Source organism: Arvicanthis niloticus, chromosome 4, assembly GCF_011762505.2.
Source record: "Arvicanthis niloticus isolate mArvNil1 chromosome 4, mArvNil1.pat.X, whole genome shotgun sequence".
Lineage (NCBI taxonomy): Eukaryota > Metazoa > Chordata > Mammalia > Rodentia > Muridae > Arvicanthis > Arvicanthis niloticus.
Genome location: NC_047661.1, coordinates 78,284,524 through 78,307,805, shown reverse-complemented (window position 1 = coordinate 78,307,805; position 23,282 = coordinate 78,284,524). Strand labels below are relative to the sequence as shown.

The following is a 23,282-nucleotide window of genomic DNA, read 5'->3' as shown; positions in this document are numbered from 1 at the left end:
CTAAACCGAGGCTAAAAACAGACCCAAGGTTCCTGGAATCCTGCCGCCCACGGGTTTCCTTGGAGACCGAAGGTGGAGCAAATAGGCAATCTCCTACTCAGCAGTTTCGAAAAGCAGTCAATGACTGAGGAAGCTGTGCCCCACCACCTACTCTGTACTACAAAACTACACGGCTTGCTCTCCTGTGCTCATTGATACTGAACCCAAGAGCACACACCTCTAAGAACAATAAAAGTCAGCTCTCAAGATTTTGAGGTTGAACTGGGTTTATTTTATTTTATTTTTTCTCCATTGGCTTATTTCTTAAAGGAAAAAGGTCAAGTAGGTTGATTTTTTTAAAATTTGATCTAGCTATTAGGTGCAGCTTTCCATTCGTGTCTCTTAAGAATGATGCCTGCTTCTCTTAAAGGACTGTAAGTGGCTTTTTGAGACCTACGTAGTGGTCATCGGTCTACAACTTTAGTGCCCTGAGTGAAACAGTACAAGGATATGTATATACCTTGCCTTCCGGAAGTGTGGGGTCTAATAGGTACAGATGCATGCTGATGAGGTGCTATAGAAGCAAGTACCAAGTGCAGAGTGGACAATGCTTAGAGTTGCAGTGCTTCACGGTCGTTGAGTAACAACTTAACGACACCAGTGATGTCTAATGGAAGATGTTTTGTGTAAAAACGGTTGACTTCTCTCAGTGAACTGAAAGCTCTCAGATTAAGAACCAGTAAAAATAGAATGAGCAGATTTGGCTCAATCCCACTGCATTTGTTATATTAGTCTAAGAAACATGTACTGGAAATTATCAAGGAGTCGTGGGAGGTACTGTCTATGAGATTCCTGTACTCCTGGGGAGCTGAAATCTAAAGACAAGATAAAACTCAACTCATACGTAAAATCTGCGAAGCAAGCAATTGTCCCGGAGTAATTGGAAGTGAACAGGAAAGGAGTTACAGGTACGAGGTGGAGGAAGCTGAAGAAGTTATGGTTCCTCCCTCAGCAGAACATAACAATACGATTTTGTCATTAAAATTCAAGGTGCATGTATTTCCAGGTTCAATGCTCTTTGACTACATACCCAAGAATAGAGCCAGGAGACACTTGAGCTACAAAACATGGTAATAGAAGCCAAAAACTGAATCAACTAGATAGAATTTAGAATAAAAAGTGGTCAAATAATAGAAATAAAGTGGCCAGGAATTAACAGAAATTCCAAAGCACATAGTATAGCGGAAGCCCAGGAGGCAGAGCCGGTCAGGAGAAGAGATAGACGATGACTACTGTAACATAGAAATTTATAAATGCCTTAGGTGTCTAATCTTCAGATAGAAAGCAAAGTATTAGTATTTGCATAGCTGTATAATTAATTAGATTATAACCCTAGAAATTAACATTAGACTTCTAACGTTCTTAGCCATCCCGATTGCAGAGTAAAAAACCCTCACAGAGAGACAGCAGTGCCAGTGCTTTTTTGGAGTCTTCTGCCCAGGTGCCTATGACTAGTAATGTTTTAATAGGGGAATATCTTCAGGGTACGTTCTCTGACAGTTTATAAATACTCTACTTCAATACGATAATGTTCGAATAAATCATTTGCTGTAGTGACTCATCATTGGGAAAACATCGATCACATTACTATAAAATATCCCTTACATATTTTTGCTGGACCTCACAGCTAAGTTAATAACACACCTTGAAATCAATAAAGATTGCTATGCTTCTGCGCACTCAGACAGTTTAATCTGCTTTTAAGAGAACAAGAGGAGGAAACAATATAATTCCGAAAAATAAAGAAGAGAACAATGTAACAACTAACCTTACTTGCCTTGGATTTCCCATGTAATCAACTTTTATAACCTGAGCTAATGCTTTGCTGTAATCTTAAGGTAAATAACCTTCCATGCCTCACTCTGACCTAGAGAGAAAAGTATATAGTATGTGTGTGTGTGTGTGTGTGTGTGTGTGTGTGTGTTATGTGGGAGTCATTTGTTGAAGCAACAAATTGGTTGAAAGCAACCTTGTAACAAATGCACCACAAATGCTGGAAGCAGCACATAACTGTTGCTTGAGGGATTTCGTTTCTAGCTGGGTCAGTTGCAATCAGTAAAGTTTCATCTTTTTAAAAATGTTGTTAAGGATCCATTTCTTCCCCATGAGATGCTTTTCTGTTTCAATAAATACAGAGCAAATGCCCTTTGCTAGGGACCCAAAGACACAGGGATAGATTCCCATGACATCATTCAGACAGGCACAGATTCAGATTCATGCAACAGACAGATTACAAAAAATGAGGCAACAGAAAACACGGAGAAACCCGAACTCAGTCTGGGTAAGAGACTTGTTTTTTGTTAATGTACTATCAGTGCATTTTCAGTACTTTGAGGTTATTATTTGCAGACTATAAGATGTTGTTGGAGCTTAGTTTTTTTCTGCACTATAGTGGTAACTTTGTAACTCAAGGTATCACTCAGCTGAGTTGTTGCACGAACAATAACTATACAATATTTATTATAATATAAAAGTTCATGAACCTTAAGATTTTTTCAATCACTTAGGAAAGAATCTTGCACAGAGCAGTTACATGTTTTAAATCTAAATTTTATTTTACCAACTTATATAACATGACTTTTTAAAAAATCGGGATACTTTTAACAGTCAGAACCAACAACTGAAAGTAAAAAGACACAAGACCCATTAGAACCTGTTCTACTTAGTTTTGTACTTTGTTTTTATAACAGCATTTTAGTATTGAAGCAAGAATGAGCAAAAAGCTGTCAGCTTCTAAACCACTTTCTGAAAGGAGCAGTATACAAGGACTGCTTAGTTTAACAAATATCTTTAATAATAGTGACTGTGAATCTTTAAAAAGTTGTATAATTCACTTTAAAAGTGTTTTTCATACAAAATAGTTAATACTTTTAAAAGGTTACAGTGCTAAACTTGATCATATAGAAAATTTCTCAGAGTTGTTTAAGAGATGCGCTGTGTTTAATGACAGCATTTTACTTCTGGAACCATTTGAGTGAGATGTAGTGTTTTCTTAAAATGAGAAATAAATTAATTACTAAAGCAATCCTCAGACATCCTTGATATATTAAAGTTTTGCATTCTTAAACTTTTAGCACGTACCATTGTGTCTACATGTGTTCATGCTTAGGAGTTTGAACACTTGTTTAAAATTTGATTTCTCATCAACACTTTTATTTTATAGTAAGTTCTGGTAATTTTGCTCTCTTCCTAACATTCCCAGAAAATCCTCTCTTGCAAGAAACAACAGATTAAAACCAGACTGGCAGTTGAGGAGCTGTTTCTATTGCAACCATGTGTGTCAAAAAGAAGGATTGGATTTCCTCGTCAGAGAACATCAAGGGAACCCCACCTCAGCAGACGCACCTCTACTCCCCAGTAATGGAGAGTTTATACCTAGTTAGATTTAAATGGGATAAGGGAAGAGTTTAAACCCATTCTTAGCTGTAGTGTAATCAGCCCCCAAAGTCTCAAAGTATCCAGTTCTGTTTCTTTAATTTAATTCTAAGTGTCAGGTTAGCATTAGGTGCTGATCAAGGTAATGGAGAGTCACCCTACACATTTATCCACTTAAAGAAGAATTCTGCAGACTGTAAAAATTAGATGGCAACTGTATTCAAAGCTTACTTTAAACATAAGCCACTCACCCTAACCCTTTATGCTTATTGAGTATGCTTTCTTTCAATGTGGAGGAGGAGATTCCATAATAGAAAAAAAAAAGGAATAATGGGAGTACAGCAACAGCTTTCTGACCATGCCATCTTACCCTGGACCGATTCTATAAACAGAAATCAAAGTGATGGGTGGGGTCCTACCCCTGCATGAGATAATCACCATCCACATGAAAGCGCATGAGAAGCTGGTGACTTCTTTTTCAGCTTTGGCGTCACCTTAGTTCTGTGATTCATTTCATAGAGATAGTACTTGTCACAAACCATTCGACAAATAAGAGCAAGAACACACACATGCGTGCACACACACACACACACACACACACACACAAACACCTCAGTTTCATTTCCATATTAGTGCCCTGCTAAGAACATTGAAGTTAGATCTGTTCCAAGTGAGGAAAGGTTTCACATGAAGTCACATCCTATGTGAGGCTTTATGGTCAGAACAGCAAGTATCTGATTTTTAGAAAGGTGATGCTGGTCTCCTCATATTAAAAGATACTCTTTCTCTAGGGTTTGTGTGTGTGTGTGTGGTGGGGGGTGCGTTGAAAATTATCTCATTATGAAACCCTCATCGTGTTTACGATGTGTTTATGTGTTTATGATCTTATGAAGGACTCATTGTGTACTTCAAGGGCCATTTTGCACTGTTAAGTGCATCACTGTCTCTTTCAGACTGCAATCCAGTAAGAACAAGGGAGAAAGAAAGGGATGTGAATAGCAAGAACCTTAAAGGCGTCTTCATTCCCACTCCACAATATTTTCATTGGGGCTAACAGGAAATGGGGGACGGTGGAAAGAAATGGGGTGTGCCCAGTAAACAATTTGGAGGCAGTCATCTTCAGAATATGGACTCTGGTGGTCTTTAGTGTGTAGCACCTGAATGGGAACTAATTACATAGGAGTGATATAGGCCCACAAGTAGCTGTTGGTTTTAGTATTCTCTCCAGATCTTTCTGAAGCTGCAGTTTTAGATTCAGAGAACAGCTTGAAAGAAGGTGGAGAATGCAGATCCTTAAATATGGCAGGGCAGTGGTGTCACACACCCTTGATTCCAGTACTTGGGAGGCAGAGGCAGGAGGATCTCTACAAGTTGGAGGCCAGCCTGGACTACAGAGTGAGTTCAAGGGCAGCCAAGGCCACACAAAAAAACCCTGTCTGGGGAAAAAATATCTCAGAGGGAATCCCAAGAGACTTCCATAGCATCTCCAACCCACACTGTTCATCTTTCATCTTATGAAGAATGGAACTTTCAAATTAGCAATATTAAACTTTTGAAAAAGCATTTTATTTGTTAACTGTCTTTGAATGCCGTATTTCTTTCCAGATGGCATGGCACCTAAGACAAGACCTATACATTCTCTGCACATGTTCTATTTTTAATCCACCCTTGGCTTTCAGTGACTTCATAACTGGGCTGGGCAGGCTTTCTACTTCCCAATTGAGCGTCTACACTACAAACTTCGGTAAGGTTCCCCTGAAAATGTTTCCTAGAAGCCAAGCATAGTAGGCCACACCTGCTAAGAATTCTACTCTGATTGTCTTAGGCAACCTCTAGGAAAGGGTCATTCCACTCCCACAGAGGTCCCACAGGTTGAGGACTGCTGATCTAGAATCTTCTCTGTGACTACTGAAACTCATGCAGGTATAAATGCAGGTTTATACCTGCATTTTCCTTGAGTTAAAACCAAGAGATTTTGATCTCTCTAAAAATAGTGAATCAACCTCATTCTATTGCTGTCAAATTCCATTTCAGTGAGTTAGAATCCACCAGACTTCTCCAAACCCACTGACAGTTATAACCGGCTATGTTTCTTTTTCACCTTTTCCCTTTAACAAACAGAATAGTATGACATTTGAGAAAATCAGCACACTGGCAATGTTACTGAACCATGAGTCATTTAACTTCACATGCCTTTTTTTTTTTACATGTAAAATAAGTGGGAAAATTTGGATTGTTGGAGGATATACATATACATTATAACATGTCTGTCTAGACATCTGGTTTCTGATGTCCTAAAATGGAGCTATTTAGAAATTTTTTAAAAAATAGATATTATAGCCAGGATTCACATCAAGCACTTATCTACTGATTTTGTGTTCATGGGCCATACAGATGGCTAAGAAGGACTTTTCACGTCTAGCCCAGACTTGTGAATTTTCACTTCTAGCCCAGACTTGTGAAACTGCTTGACACCATCTCCATCCCAGTACGGCAAATTTGCAGACTGGAGACTTCCTAGCCACTGTGAACATGGAGTGATGTTTTTCACAAGCGTCAAAGGGTTGATAGAATTATCTGGTCTTATCTTCTGCTCTAGCTACTGTAGGGAGAAGCTCCCTTAAGTTCTCAGCTGTTTGCTGGGTATTGTTTATCCGCTTGCCCGTTCTGTAGGAAAAGTACTTATGGTTTTCTTATCGGCAGTCACAATGACTTGTATGATAACTACTAGCCAGAGAGGAAGTTCTTGGAGGCTACCCAATAACCATTAGGAGGGAAATGATGTCACAGTGTGTGTGTGTGTGTGTGTGTGTGTGTGTGTGTGTGTGTGTGTATGTATGTATGTATGTATGTTTGATCAGTATGTATGCTAAACTCTGGAAACATTTTAAAATTGTATGATATATGCTTAGCTTCTTGTGGTTTGCTCTTTCAGCTAAATCAGTATGTATAAAATATTCTGATTACTTGAGGGATATTACCTAGATTCCAGCTAATGTTTTCGACATAAAGTGAAATCACGGCTCTTCTTCCATTTTGTCCTATTTTTTGTTTGGTCAAATCCTTGTGGGAAGAAATAGCATTCCTGTGGGTAAAATAATTTCTGTGGAAATTATTCAAAATCCAGTTTGGGTAAATGCTGTATGAAAATGTGATGCATTTCTGGACCCATCCCTTGAGTTTGCATCATCTCTCTGCTTACTGAGAAGTTCTGTGGGCCAGCACTTCATTTTAAGCATACGTCCCAATCAGTGGTAGATCCACAGAGGGTAAATGTCCCTTGGGAGGCCTAAGGCAATGGGAATCCTGAAATAGTGTTCCTGGAGAGACTGAATGCACTAAACATAAGTAAGTATATAATTAAACAAACACATAAATAAACAGTGGATCTCAGTTCCAGCTGGGCTGTGTGGTCACTGGTAAAGCGATCTCATAAAGACCTTTCCTTTATGCCCATTTTGTTATCTGCATAAATGGAAGCTGTGGGCCCAAATGACTCTTGCACTTCCTCCCAGGCTTTGTCAGTGTGCATTCATGTAGGCGTTGCATTTGTAACCCAGTGATCCTTCTTGCCTTGGAAGTAACACCCAGGGATGTCTAGCTGAAACCATCCTCCAATTTTGATTAAACATTTCCATGGCAACATGAATAATCCTTTGATTATTAGAAGTTATTAGAACTAGTATGGATCTATTTCCCACTCAAGGCTTTGGGATATGTGGGAGACAAGGGGTGGAAAATTCTAAGAAACAGAGGTGATGCATGACTCTGTAGACACAGCGTTTTCCAGACACAATGGGGCAGATGCATGGATGAACTCAGAGACTGTGACAGCACAAGCTGTACAAGCTCAGGCCAGACATAAGTCCCAGCACAGAGGAGGGGAAGTGGGCCCAGAGTGCCATCTTTAAACAAATATGGAGTGAGTCTGTTCACACCATCACATGCATCTTTTGAGTTGAGGGGGTTAGTTAGGGAGCTGGTGACTGAGAAGATTGTGGTAAGGAGAGATGGGAGAACCAGTTGACTCTCAAGGCTCTCAGGCAAGGACATTGATACTCATGTATACTGTTCACTCAAGCAAAAACTACTTAGTGTATGCTCCATTTATACCCTCAAAGATAAAGGACAAAGTGCTCTTTCTGTCATAGTCACAAGGCCAGAAGAGGGTGTTGGATAATATGGAACTGAAACTGTAGACAGTTGTGAGCCACCATGTGGATGCCTGGAATCAAACCCTAAACCTGGGTCCTCTGGAAGAGCCACTGATACTCTTATTTTGTTTTGTTGTTTGTTTGTTTTTGAGGTGGGTTTGAGATACACTTTCTCTGTATATTCCTGGATTTCTTAGACTTCCCTCTATAGACTATGCTAGCCCCAAACTCAGAAATTGCCTGTCTCCCCAAGTGCTAGGATTAAAGGTGTGGGCCACCACACCCAGGCAACCAATGCTCTTAACTACTGAGTTATTTCTCTCTAGCATCTAGATTGCTGTTTTAAGCTACTATATACTCCACTGTTGCACCTTAGCAGAATGGCTGGGCAGGCAAGGCAGGGCCAGTTTTCTAATTCATTATCAATAACAAACAACTGAGTGGCCCTCCCTCCTGCTCCAGATACTGGGTTTGCTAAGATGAGATAAAGAACTGAGTGCTTGCCCTCAAGCATCGTACAAATGAGCGGAAGTAGCCCTGGTGAACAGTTGCCAAATTCTGAATTCAAGCGAGTGGGATCTGCCTGACTAGAAGCTGACGCTTGTGCTCTGAGGCAGATGTGTGGAGCGTTCTCCTACGGGTGTTTCCAATAGCCACATTTTTTTTTTTTTCCCGTCTTTGCATCTGCCACCCAGATAGCTGCACACTTGGGAAAAAAAGCTTCCAAGTACTCAAGAATGCATCTCAATAAGGGAAGGGTTTTGGACGTCAGCTCAGCAGAGCCTGTGGCTTGTGTTAACACCAGTGTCATCCATGGTTTCCGGATCCTTTAGATGCCTTTTAGTGGCTGGCTTGGCTCCTCCTCCTTCTCCTCTCCTTCCTCCTCCTCCTCCTCCTTCTCTTCCTCCTCTTCTTCCCCCTCCTCCTCTTCCTCTTCCTCCTCTTCCTCATCCCCCTCCCTTCCTCTTCCTCCTCTTCCTCTTCCTCCTCCTCCTTTTCCTCTTCCTCTTTTAACTGTTGGTTTGCTTTCTCATTTTTTCATTTTCTTGAGATAGGGTCTTACTCTGTAGCCCAGGTTTGCCTCACATTTGTGACACTCCTGTTGTATCAGCTTTCCCAGGGCTGGAATTACAGGTATGTTACATACTTGCTGGTGGACCTGACTTTGGATATCTTTTCCTAGGCTTTTACCAACTCTACTAAACTCATTTGTTCACCAACATTAATCAGTTCAACCAGCTCCACAAAGTACACAGTACTTGTAGTGGAAGAAAATACCAGAAAGGACCTGAAAGAGGAACTTTATGCCTTACATTATATAATACTGCCTTCCCTGCAAAACACTAAGATCAAATTATCTGTAGTTTTCTTTAATTGGGTGATTGTGTGTGTGTGTGTGTGTGTGTGTGTGTGTGTGTGTGTGTTAATATTAGTTTTAAATGGAGAAATGTGGAACTGGAGACATGGTTCAGTGGCTAAAAGTACTTGCTGCTCTCCTGGAGGAACTGAGTTTTGTTCCCAGTACCCCTACTGGGAAGCTCACATTCACCTCCAGTTGCAAGGATCTGTTGACTTGCCCATAAGACAGTGGCCATGCAATACACACTCAGAGAATTGCCATTTAGAGGAGCGAGTTTCTTACCTTGGGAACAGCACTGAAAGGGGAGGCTCAAGTAGATGAGCTGAAAAAACATTTCCATAAAATAGTATGGTTGTTTTAGGTTACGTTAGCATTGCCTACTCATGGCCTCAGCTCTTTTGCTAATCAGTGCCAGCTGTGCTATGGGTTCCTTTTCCTGGGACCTGGTGTCCCTGCTTGGCTCCATCATCCCTGCCGCCCACGCCCTGGAATGACACAGGCTTCTGCGCTGCTTTTCCCAGAATTCTATTTAGAGCCAGTATTCTGTGCAATTAACTCAAGAGGAGTCACAAACACTTGATGAGATAAGAAGAGAAACGTGGAAGAAACCGAGTACGGACAAAGCTAAGGGGGAAGTAGTTAGGATTTCATTTGCTTTCCTAAACAGGATACTTTCACAGCACTTTCTATAATCCAAACAGCATGTCTTCCTTCCGCAGCCTGAGGATGTAAAGCCACATGAAATACGCCCAAATGGAGTTGGCACCCCTCCCAATGCCCCTCAGGACCCTGTTCTCCATATTTCACAGCTTCTCTTGAAGCCTGTTCTACCATTGGCTAACTGTACTCTCCATGAGCCATTAACATCTTCTGCAGAGGTGACCAGTCTTGCTCAGTGTTCTATAGCATAAGCAACCCTCTGCACAGCAGACACTCAGCAAACAGTTGTTGAACTGAGTTGAATGGGATAGAAACATGATGGCAGTAATCTGGATAAACTTTAAAGTACCTGGAGTGCAACTGCTATTTGGAAAGACTAGGAAATCATTCTCAATCCTCAAGAAAACACAACAGCGTTCATACAATGCTCACATAAACATCCATTGATGATATTTTCAGCTTGGTTTGCCAAAGAGGCACTCAGACAGCATGTCGTAAAAGCATTGCTGCGATCACCCTTTAGCTCATGCTTGTGTATGAAGAAGGGACGTGGCACATGTGAGAGAGGAACAGGTTCTGCAGGTCCGAGGTGGGAAGCAGGTGGCTATTTGTTTTCACACAAGCAATACAGACACTGGTCATACATTTGGTCAGCTGGAGACTAAGGCAGGCATCCATGTTCAGGAGGGACAGAGGAGTCCCAGGAGAGCAGTCAGCTGCTGCATTGAACCACAGGCATTCTGGGCTTAGGCAGGGTCAGCAGTGTTCTGGAAACAGGAGTGGCCAGGGTGCTGTCAGAAGTGCTCATGCTTTTTTCCTTACTCGATCAGGATCACAGGATTTTAAAGAACTCTTTCAATAGCAGCACACTTTGAGACATCAGTGCCCAGTGTGAGAGACAGTTCCTTTTCAAAACGTTAATCAAGTTACCATGTCATGAGGTTGGATTTGGTGTCATGCCTGTGTCTTGTAAGCCGATGAGGGAAGCTGACTTCTCTGGCAGCAACAGCTGATCCTTACTTTACAACAACCAAGAAGCTCCCTGTCCTCTGGGGGAACTGCAACATAATAACGAATATTCTAAATTGTGTATTGAGGTTTTGCATACACCATCCAGTAGTTTAAGAAGATGTCAGTGCTGTGGAATGAGGTGACCAAACATCATGCCGAAGCTTCTCAGGATGCTGATGGCCTTGTAGATGTGCACCCTGGCCAGCTTGTGAGGGTTAGCTTGGCCTGTGGCTGTATCATTTGGGGGTTCAAGATGGTCTGGCAAGTTCTAAAAATTTTTGGTCCTCAAATAAATATTGAGAAAATCTTCCCTGGTAACAAAGTAATTATGTGCCCATGTTTTTCAATAGTGATATGATTTAGATAGGGGAAACTATTTTATAAACCTCAGCATCTAGAAAGGAAACCTTTAATAATGCTAAGTCAATAGTTATTAGGTCAGATGTTTTGTGCACCTCTATTCTAAGCTTTCTGCAATGTTCAGATTTCTTGGTAGGCTGCCTACCAAGTGAGTCCTTCCAGTTAAGCAGAAAAGAATTACATGAGACAAAGCCCTACTTCAGAACTACTATAACTTGAACAAAGCATGTTGATTTTCCTCTATTTTGAAGACAGCTACTGAAAAGTAATGATATGAGGGTGATGGATTGTATATGCTTGACCCAGGGAGTGGCCCTATTAGGAGGTATGGCCTTGTTGTAGTAAGTGTGTCACTGTGGTCGTGGGCTTAAGACCCTCACCCTAGCTGCCTGGAAGTCAGTCTTCCACTAGCAGCCTTCAGATGAAGATGTTAAACTCTCAACTCTGCCTGCACTATGCCGGCCTGGAATGGATCCTGCCATGCTCTTGCCTTGATGATAATGAACTGAACCTCTGAAGCCAGCCCTAATAAAATGTTGTCCTTTGTAAGACTTGCATTGGTCATAGTGTCTGTTCACAGCAGTAAAACCCTAACTAAGACAGTGTGAAACCACTCTTTTTTTCTGGGAGTGATACTGCATCCAGAGTATCTCAGGAGAAAAGGGAAGACAAGGATGAAGGAAGGAGGGAAGGAAGGAGTGAAGAGAGGCAAGGGAGAAAGGGATGGGAAAGAGGAAAGGAAGAAACAGAGAGAGAAGAAGGGAGGGAGAGAGGAAAGAGGGGAGAAGATAAGGAAGGAAGGAGGGAGGAAGGAAAGAAGACAGGAAGAAGGGAATAGAAGTAGGAGGAATGGGAAAAACAGAGGAAAAAAGAAAAAGAAGAAAAGAAAAATTGCTTAATGAAAATATTACTATTGCTGGGCAGTGGTGGCTCACGCCTTTAATTCCAGCACTTGGGAGGCAGAGGCAGGCAGATTTCTAAGTTTAAACCCTGTCTTGAAAAATCAAAAGAAAAGAAAAGAAAAAAAGAAAAAAAAGAAAAAGAAAAAAGAAAAGAATATTACTATTAAGAGGAATACATTCACAGGGAAATTCAAACCTTAGGACTAGCAGATGGCACAGCAGGTAAAGGCGTGTGCCACCAAACCTGATTACCCAAGCACCTACACTGTGGGGATAAAACTAACTCCTGCAAGTTGTCCTTAGATATGCACACGTGCACCAGAGCATGTGCAGATGCCAGCACACACACCACACCTCTTCATACCCACACAAGGTAAACTCATAAAGTGTACCTTTTTCAAAAAGAAAATCAAATTATAAAGAAAAGACCTCAGAATTCTCTTTTCAACATTGTTCCTCAACCTGAATCTGGTTGTCATGAAAAACACTGCTAGTGTCTGGTGGTGCATTTTACAGGAGTATTCTATGCAGATTCTGGAGAGGACAACAAACTCTAGCGTAATGGTTCTCAACCTGTGAGTTGAGACCACTTGGGGGCATCAAAAGACTACAGAGGTCGCCTGAGACCACCTGCATATCAGATAGTTACATTATAACTTATAAAAGTAGCAAAATTACAGCTATAAAGTAGTAACAAAAATAATTTTATGGTTGGGGCTCATCACAACAGGAGGAACTGTATTAGGGGGTTGCAACACTGGAGAAGGTTGAGAACTGTCCTAGTGTTTTCTTCCCTATAAGGTATTACACCTCATTCCCTGTAGGGTATTACAGCGCAGTCTCCCCTATTCCTATGCATCTTTGCCTGTGGACAGCTCAGGCTTTAAAAGGCCAGGTGGCAGAGGTACTTGGACACCGTCATTCATGCTATCTTCTGGATTGGTTGCTGCTGTTGTTGTGTTTTCTCTCCTCTTGGGACCAAATCCTGGCTTTGTGCATACTGTGCAGGTGTTGCCACCACTGAGATATATCCCCAGCCCTGATCATTTTTTAGATAGTTATATACTTTATTGAAGGTTTGTAAATATTGTAAATATAATAAAATAAACCTGACACTTCAGAGGTAATTTCTAAAAATGGGGTAACTGAGTGTGAAGTTTTGTGGTTTTATACCTTAATAAATATCCCTTGATTTATCTCCAGAAGTGTTAATCAATGGTGCATGAGCATGCATTCTCAATTTTCCTCATCACTGAGAATTTGTTTGATTGAGTTTTTAATAAAAACAGCTATAAAATATCACACTTCTGCACTCAGGGAAGAACTTTTGTTTTTTTAATCATAGATTTCTATTTTAGTTAGCTTTTTGCTTCCGTGACAACTTACCTGAATCAATTTAAGAGGAGGAAAATCTGGGTATCATGGCATGCACCTCAAATCCCATTCATTCAGAAGAGAAATACAGGCAGTGGGATCTTGAATCCAGTGTGGCCTACATTGAAAGGCCTTACTTAAAAAAAAAAAAAATTGGCAAAAGGATGGAGAAGAAATCAGCTGGGATGCAGAAAGAAGTGGGTGGGTCCAGGATCCCAGTATCCTTTCCAAGGCCATGCCTCTGATATCCTTTCTTCTGCTAGAAAACATCTCTTGAAGGTATCACACCTTCATACCTATACCAAAAGTGTAAGCTCACATTCTGGGGATCTGGATTTCAATAAATGAGCCCATGATGAACAGTTAAGATCAAATTAGGTCAATAGCTGTGCCATGTAAACTAAAATATAGAAAGTTTTATTTCACAATTAGAAATTCAGAACATTTCTATAGAAAACATTTTAGAGTAAATTTTCACTTGCAAAATAAAAATCTAGAATATTAGAATATTAGATTATTCATCACAAAAAAGACTATGAGAGGGAGTCATTAGAGAGCTAACACTGCACAGAACACAGAAGGTGATGGGGCTGAAGGCTGCTCGCCCCTGAGAACTACAGATCATACTGTATGTTAGTCAAATCTAGAAGCCCAGAAGTAGCTGTAACAATGGCTAGTGCTGCTCTCTCCCTAGGTACACAATCCCTAGAATGAGGCTGTACTGTAAGGGACAGAGGTTAGGAAGAATTATACTTAGTTCTTATTTCCTGCACCCTAAAATACCTGTGCCTTTCATTCCAAGTTCTAGAAAGAAGCATGTTCAATCCTCTCCTCTCACAGCCTTGGAGACCTGGCTCCTTCAGGACCCACCCACGTGTTTACCCACATGCATTTTCCCATTAGTTCAGAAAACTCACCTGTGCCACACTCCAGAATCAAGTCTTTAGCAGAGGAGATGCACAGGGCAAAGAATCTGTAAATGACCAGTCAGATAGAGGGAAAGCATTTGAGACTCGACAGTGTGTGTGTGCTGGCTGGCTTCAGAACTGTTTCTGTTTGGTTTTGTTTAAGCAGTTGGTTGAACAGAAATACACACCAGAGTAAATGGAATCTGGGAAATGGAGCATGAGTTTTTCATTGAGGAATCCTGGAATTGAAGGAGTAAAATTATACCCTTCAGTTCGAGAGGAAAATCTCTCAGTGTGGCTGCTGATAAGCAATACTTCTGAAAGAACTGTATTTTAAGAACATTAAAAAATAAGTGTGTGGTTACTGGTGTCAGCACAAAACTTCATAAAAACCCTGTGAGGTGGAGTTGGCACGTGCCTGGTGCCGAGCTTTCTTGTAGACTGAATTGTAGCAGCCTCAGATTCATATGCCAAAGCCCTGTGCTCAGTAAAGTGAAATGCAACTGCTTGGATGCAGAGCCTTTAAAGAGTTTCTTAAGGTGAAATAATGTTATTTATGTTGACTCTACTGGCTTGAAGAGAAGATTGAGACACAGATCATTTACATAGGCCAGGAGAAGACACAGGGAGAAAGCACTATCTGGAAGCTAAGAAGATAGACCAGTCTCCATGGCACCTTGCTTTTGGCCCTTGGCTCTTTTCCAAGACTCTGGAAAAATAGATTTCTGTTACTGAAACTATACAGTCTGGGGGATTTTTATTATGCAATCCTAGCAATTGAATACAGCCATGGACACAAAACACTAAGATATACTTCCACAAAAATGAAACACTATACAATAAAAACCATTCACTATGACAATATAATTATTAATAAAAATAAAATAAAACAAAAAGAAATGGAAACAATTCAATGTCCTCTCATAGGAGCCCATAAAGCTAGGGTATCTCCCTCTAACACATGGTATCATACAGTCATGAAAACAGGATAAAGGCCTCCATGACCTGTTACAAAGTGACTTCCAAAAGATGTTTGTGATTAAAAACAAAAGTCAAGATGAGACAGAACATAGATAACATGTTACCTTTGTGGTGGAAGAAATAAAACTGTGTGCACACATTTCCTCATTTTTTTTTGTGAAAAGTAAAAGATAAACTAGAAACAAAAATACTTACCCAAGGGGATGAGAGAGGACAATGAAGAGTTCTGATGTGGGAGAGATGTGGCTTCCATGTATGTTCTGATGCAGACTGGATCATAAGTACTTTAAGATTCAAAACTGAACAAAGGGCCAGTGGGACTGCTCACTTGCTTAAGGTATGTGTTGCCAATCTGGTGACCTGAGTTTGATCCCTGGCATCCACATGGTAGAAGAGAACTGATTCCTGTAAATTGTCCCCTGACCCTCCATGGATGTACCACGGCACACACACACTTAATAGATTATTAAGTATAATACAGTTAAACATTGAACTAAATTCAAAAGGCAAAGGAAGCAAACATTTACTGTTCCTAGGAATGAGAACACACATATAGCATGTCGGTAACATAATCATGCAAGTGAGAAGAATTAAAATCAATTCAAGCAGAATCAAAGTAACATTGGGTTTAAGAACTAAATGATCTGTTATACAATCTTGAATTTAGTAGGCATGCTGTTAGAAAAGGCATTAGGAATGCTGAAATTCTATTTGTCTTCAAGAGTTGGTCCCCTGCAGATATTTCCGGTGTCATGCATGTTAGTAGTCGACAGATAGGAGAGAGGTTATGTCTGTGCTCAGTGTTCTGACTTGTGAACATCTGAATGATTAATAGCTTAACATTCCCTGGAAATAGCGAGCCTGAGATGACCACCAATCCAGTGCCATGCAGGCTTGAGGGGGGCCGACTCTGCCTGAAATAACCTTGCCCAGTGCCATAATGGGACACAGCACTCCTGAGACTTCTCCAGACACTTAGAGACCCCCACATCACTAAGAGGTGGAGAAATGGAAGAGAAACAGAAGGGTGTGTACACAGTGAAGAGAGGTAGAACTAAAGACACAAGGGTAGTGAGAAACAGCCTGGTGTGAGAAGCCAGTGATGCAACCTGGGATCATAGTGGGGTTCTGCGTTGACACTTGGGGCCACATCTGGATACATGGCCCTGCTGCAACAGGAATCTGTTGCCACCAAAGGGCAGGCAGATATCCCTGGTCTGGGCTACTACCTGGGGACATGTTTATGCCTGGGGCTGTGCAGACTAGCCCCACCTTTTGCCTGGGCATTGTAGGAGAGTTGGCTCTAGGGCGTGAGAGCAGGAGAGCTGACCCTACCTCTATCCAGCTACAGTATTCAGGAGAGCAGGCCCCACTGGCAGTAGAGCTGGTTTGCCCTGTTTGTAGGAATTACTGGTGAGCCAGGCCTTTAGGATATGAGTGTGGGAGAGCCATCCCTGCTTCCTGTCTCCCATATGGTGACATGGATAAGGGAGAGATGTCCTTCTCCTTCTTTACCCCTCACCACTTGTGGCAGGCAGGAGACCTGGCCCTGGGGTCATGAAAGTACCAGAGTTGTTCTTACCCCTCACCAGCTTCAGCACCCAATTGAGCAAGTCCTGAATCTCACCAGGACATCACAGTAGAGCTGGCCCTGAGGGTGTAAGCATGGGAGATCTGGCCTTGCCACTTGTCTGCTATGTGGTGACATGGGCAAGGGAGAGAAGCCCTTCTCCCTCTTCACACTTTGTCACCTACAGGTAGCAGGAGAGCTAGCCCCAAGGTCATTAAAGCAGGAAAGCTGGCTCTGCCCCTCACCTACTGCAACCTTAGAAAGGGCAAACCCTACACCTTGCCTGGGCAGCACAATAGACCTGACCCTGGTGGCAGTGGGTGTATGAGTGAGCTAGGTACAAGGGCATGAGCTGAGAGAGCTGGCTCTGCCTCTTGTTGGCTGCGGCATTGGATGGACTAGCCAGGGGAGGGCAGGAGAGCTCACCCCAGTGGTGTGAGTGCAGGAGAGCTGGCAGACTGACCAGCTCATAGACCTCTCAGACCTTTGAATTGGCCCACCCCAATATCTACACAAGTGATGAACTGCTGGTTCTACATAGGGTAACAACAGGATATTTGAGAGGCATCCCGATGAGGTTTCAGTATTGATACATTATTTGTAGAAGCCAAAGGCCTTGTGTCAGATGAACAAATCATTGTAGTGAATATATGTAAGCAAAGAAGTGTGGCCCAAATGGTCTACAGTAACATACTACAACGTCCACAATGAGATTTCTTCTCCCTCTGTTGGGAAAGGTTGGGAGAGATCACAAGGTAGAGGGCAGGCACGAGGGAAGGGGGAGATGAGTGGGATTGGGGTACATGATAAGAAATTTATAAAGAATCGATTAAAAATAAATATAATAGGATTAAAGAAAGAACATGTGTTTTGTTGGTTGGACACTCATGGTTAAAAAGAGGAACATAACTGTGGAGTGGGGAATGAAAAAAACCTGGAAGAGGAGGAGAGTGCGGTGCACCCTACCAGGAGCACTAGGCAACCCCAGAGGTGGGCTTCTTAGTGCCAACCCTTGCTCAAACCAGAAGACTTCAGGTGCAAATGGCTAGTTGTAACTTTGAAGGAGCGAAGGAGCAAGACAGCTGCAGATGTCACGGAGGCGCTCACAGCCTGGGAAGATCCTGCAGTGCGCAGACAGAGGCTCACAGGTGCCTTTAAAAAGATTGTTGTTATGTCTTTAAGTATTTATATAAAAAAAGTTCTTTTCCCCTCTTCCAAGCCTTCCCAGATCCTCCCAATATCCGGACTCACCCAACTTCCTGTTTTCTCCCTCCCTCACAAACCACTGAAATAGTGAAACAACCAAAAAGACAAAAATTACCAAACATAAACACAGAGAGAGAGAGAGAGAGAGAGAGAGAGAGAGAGAGAGAGAGAGAGAGAGAGAAGAGGGGGGAGGGAGGGAGGGAGGGAGAGAGAGAGAGAGAGAGAGAGAGAGAGAGAGAGACCATTTTGTATTGATAACTACTCCTGAGCCTGAGACCAGCTCTAGAATATGGTTGATAGTGTCACTCCATTGAAGTGACACTTTTCTCTCTCCCAGTAGATATCAGTTGCAAATATTTTCTTGGTTAGGTGAGGGACTTTGTGCCCACTTCTTCTCCATGAAGGGATTTTGTGTGGCTGACTCTGTGTGGGTCTTATGCATGCTGTTATAGTCTTTTTGAGTTCATATGTGCAGTTGCTATGTCTGGACTTGTGTGCAAGGCTCCTCTGATCACATTTCAGAAAGTTTGAGAATCCCAAAGAATAACAGGTAACACATTAATTAAATATAATAATGCTACATGCAGTAATACATTAAGGTAAAGTATGTTTATTTTTAAGATCTGTGCACTCATAATACCATAAAAGGAAGCAGGAGAAAGTAATCCCTTCTTTATAGAAGATTGCCAGTTATTGTATGTAAAGTGAATGTTAAAATTACAAATTTAGCATTTTTCAGCAGCAGTGCAATCACTGGCTCAAATAAAGTGCTTCACTCGTAAGGTGCCTGGAGAGGACAGAACTTGCAGACTGAGATGAGCTACCTCAGAGGGAACGTTTCTTCACAATGGAGAGAGCAGATGCTTTGCAAAGTAACTCAGCAGCATTGCCAGAGGGGCAGGCAGACTCTGGGGATGTAGGCTATGATGCTATGGGGGAAGTACACCATCCCTTATGTAGCATGGACAAAATATTTAACCCGCCTCCAAGGATGAGAAACTAATTAGATCCATATTGTTGGTGTCCTCCAATACTACTAGCATGGGCTTTTGAAAAACATTAAGGTCATAAAATGAAAAATTTGAGTGGGGGGTCTGTTCTAGATTATAGGAAATAAAAACATACAAAAACTGAGTACAATGCATATCCCTGGACTTATTTCTATATTGAAATAAATAGCAAGACAAGGATATTAGCAGGACAGTGAAAGAAATTTGAATATAGACTGTGTATCATATGATGTTGTCCTATCAAGTCTTAACTTTGTTGGTGTGAGATCAGTAAGTAACAAACAGGAACAACTTCATTTTTCAGGCACTTGCTGGGGTTGCAATGCCACAAACCCTGTAGCTCAGGTCAAGTGGTCCAGCAAACAACACCTTCAAGGTTTATAATTTTAGGTTTGCATTTCAACATATACTCCATTTTGAGGTAATTTTTAGCACATGTTGCACCTATGGATTGAAGTACATCTTTTAAATGAATGTAAATTGTTAACATATAGTTGATGGAAAGACTGTTCTTTCTCTACTTAATTGTCTTTGCCTCTTTGTCTGAACCAGCACAACACATGTGCAGGATTTTCCCTGGGCTGTCTTCTGTTCTGTGGATCTCTTTGTTTTTCAACACCAGTACCATATAGCCTCTTTATTTTGTTATAAAGTCAAGCGATGTGAGTTCCTCAATTTTATTTTTCCAAAGTTCTTTTGAGCATTTTAAGTCCTTCGCCTTTTTATATAAATGTTATAATTTGTATGCATGATGTCTTGGTATGGGCACATCGTGGAAAGGCCACCTCAAGCCGTGCTGTATGGGTTTTCCCACACACTTAGTCTGTATATATGTAAAGTGACCACTTGAGCCTTGGTTAGAGATATCAATTTGCAGCACACTGTCGGTAAATACAGTCTCTGCAATGTGTAACTTGTATCTTGAAGATTTTCTTCACACTGACCTAAATTGCATCCTTGACCAGTGTCACCCTATTTTCCCTCCATCCAAACCTGTAGTGGTAGTTAGTTAACTGGCTCCTGATGGGTCGCATTCATGTACCTGCCCAAGAACTGTATGGATTGGCAATTGAAACCCATACATGCACATCAGTTAATTTTGAAATCTGTGACTAGCTTAATGGTTGGGCATTTCTAATCCTTCCTGCTGCTAGCAAACTCTGCTTCAGTACTCCTGAGTTAACATCTTTTAAAGTCTATATTTTATCTCTGCTAACCCAAACACAATTGGGGAAGTAGCCCATGTGGCCACTTTCCCTGGTTCTTACATCTGTGGGCCTGTAGGTCTGGTCTTTCTTCTTCCCGATCAGAGCAATCTCTCTTCCTCTCTACCAGTTCCTAGCCTTCACAAATCTAAAGGTTCTGCCTCAGTCTACCTGCCCAGCCATTGGCCATTGGCTCTTTATTGATTGTTCAAAAACCAATTGGGGAAAAGGACCTTCAGTATCTGGACACAGAGATTCCCAATTTGGGGAGCAGGATTAATTCAAAGCATTAGAACCAATCCTCAACAAAGTCTATCATAACCACTATGTTATCCTGTGCTTCAGTGAGTTTGTCTGCCCTGGCTTGTATTATTTCCTGTGTGTCTTCCTATCACAAGTGAAACAATCTTTTTCTTTTTTAAGCTGCATTGTACACAGACACCACACTTTCTTTATCTACAATTTGCTGGTGGACATTTAAGTTCATTCTAGAACTTGGCTCTCGCAAATAAATATCACTGCAACCAACATAAGTGTGTATACATGTATGGTCTCAATCCTATTTGGTAAATGTATAGAAGTAGTATTGCTGGATTATATGATACTTTGTTCTATGTTTTTTGATTAATATCTGTACAGCTTTCTGTAATAGTTGAACAATTTACTTTTTTAACCAACAGAATGCAAGTGTCATCTTTCCCACATTTATGTTTCTAGTCAAACTTCTCTTTCATATTTTTAAATAATAATCTTTCCAATTGATGAGAGCTCATATCTCATTATATTTTTCTAATATCTAAATAAAGTTAATGGGAAATTTGAGTAGATTTTTATTTTATTTTTTAGTTTAGCTTACTGTATTTCCTTTCTCATAGAAGACAGTAGAAATTTCCTTTGTGTATTTCAAGGTTATAGTTATGTTTTTCAACTTAATTTAAAAATTATGAGCATATTAATAATATTAATAATAGTATCTCATAGAATTCTGTACGTGCATACACTTATTCATGCAATTCGATTATGACCTACCTTGATGTGGTCATATGTTGTAATGTTTCTTATAGTCAAAGCATATTGAGCATTCTTAAATTTAGAAATATTTTAGCTACTATTTCCTTAAAATTTTGTATCTTATCTCGCCTTATCTCCTTTAATTACACACTTCCTTGTCTGTATGAGTCTGTCCTGTGGACCAGCAATCCACTTAGTGTCTTCAGTTCTTCTGTGCTTCATGGTGAATAGTTTCTATTCCTGTGTCTCCAAATCTACATACCAATTTGCTTTTGATGTCTAAGCTGATGTGAATCAGTGCATTTTACATCTTAGATGCTTAGCTTCTATATTTAGAAGTTGTTTCAGATGCAGGTTTGACATAGGGTTTTACAGTAATATCCTGGCTACCTTGTCTTGAAATCTTTCTTTCAGCTCCTTGAATGTGGGAGTGCAGGTGTAGTCCAAGGGGCCTAGCCAGAAATACATTTTGTAAAAACATTTTCATTATCTTTGCCTGATCTATTAAATGCATTCCTAGTTTGCTTTGTTTAAGTAATAATTTTTAATGTTTTGCAATTATAATTACATCATTTTCCCTTTCCTTCCCTCCCTCCAACTCTTCCATTTACCCCCAGCTCTCTATCAAATTCATGGCTTTGTATATGTATACATACATATATGTAAATATATGTTAATATTTATGTTTAGCAGAAGAGGAGGTGAGAGATTGTAAGGACCAGAAGAATGGAAAGTTTGTTGCAAGATCCTGTCTCCTAGAACTGTCAGAAGCTACACCCATGAAGCCTCATCAGCATGGCTGTGTAAACAAACACTTTATTACAAGATCATCCACAGATATGTTATCATGGAAGGAGAAAGCTTGTGGAGCCTCCATCCTTTCTTCCTGAAGTACAGAGTGTGGTGTATGCTGGTAGATGCTCTCCCCCTGAGCCATATTTTCAATCCCTTTCTCACATTCTGAACGTTTGGAGCACAGTTGCCACAACTATGCTACTAACCTTTCTTATTAATGTTATAATTTGAATCATTTTTGAATGGAATTTATTTTCCTGTTCATTATTATTTTTGCAGACCCTTCACCAGATGCACAAAATTATGAGATTTACCTTAAAAGGTTATACACTGTTCTGGAATATAACCAAGTATTAAGGAACAAACTGATGCTGCAGGATCAAGACAATATTTTGTTTAATTTTGATTTCTCCCCCACATCTGAGACTAGAATGTTCTTACTACTGGTCTCAGCACCAAGAGTTAGGTGTAGGGGGTATATTTAGAAAACAGCTCCTGTCTGGCTTGTTCCTGGGGCAGCTGCTGTGTTCCTGCTGCTCCTCCACTCTGACCAGGGTTCTGGCTAGCTAGATGCACAGACCCTGGCACCCACGAGACACCAGCATGGGGGATGGTTCTGCCAATCCACCACACTGCATCCACAAAGCTTGGCTGATTCCCAGACAATATCTGCCATCCTCGCAGTACCCAGAAGAAATGAGACTCTTAAAGCTTAATGATTATCTAAAGGATTTATATATTTAGAAATGCTCAATCAACAAGATGCCCACACAATTAGAGTTGTTACCCAATATCTAAGCTTTTGATAGAAGTTGCTACCCAAGGCAGCTTTTGAGCCATTCGTGGTTCTCCATGTCTGATAGAGTCCTTACTCTCCTCCCCTTCCTCTATTTCTCCTCGCCCCTTTCTCTTTTTCTTCCCTCCCCTTCCCCTCTTTCTCTCCCAGCTCTGCCTCCTCTTCTACTGCCTAATCACAGAGCTCCACTGCGAATACAATGTAACAGAATAAGTATCCTTCTACAGTTAGGTTTTCAATTTAGGATGATGAAACATCCTGGCCCTCTGTGCATTCTGGGACATCATATTTCATTGCTCTTTAAGGTAGTTTTATCTGTGCTCTAGCAGTTCTTAGGTGAAACCTTGTAGGGGACTACAAATCCCAGAAGCTCTCATTGGCCATGGCTCAAACCTAACAAGGGACTACAAATCCCAGAATCTCCCTCTGGCCATGGCTCTCTTTTCCTCCTCTGGTTCTTTGTTTTGAAAACTCTGATCACATTGGCTTCCCTGGACCCCAGTGTCTCTATCCAGAAAGACCATCATACTCTACCCCGGTTTCCTCACTGTGTGGTTGGGAGCAA

At 41.1% G+C, this 23,282-nt stretch overlaps 1 non-coding gene across 1 annotated transcript; it reads left to right on the top strand.

Annotated features, from left to right (window-relative positions):
• The first annotated feature begins 15,834 nt into the window (after positions 1-15,834).
• On the top strand, positions 15,835-15,968 carry LOC117708037 (small nucleolar RNA SNORA17). The gene has a single exon (XR_004606764.1). It is a non-coding gene; the product is annotated as a small nucleolar RNA SNORA17 (small nucleolar RNA).
• Positions 15,969-23,282: the final 7,314 nt, after the last annotated feature.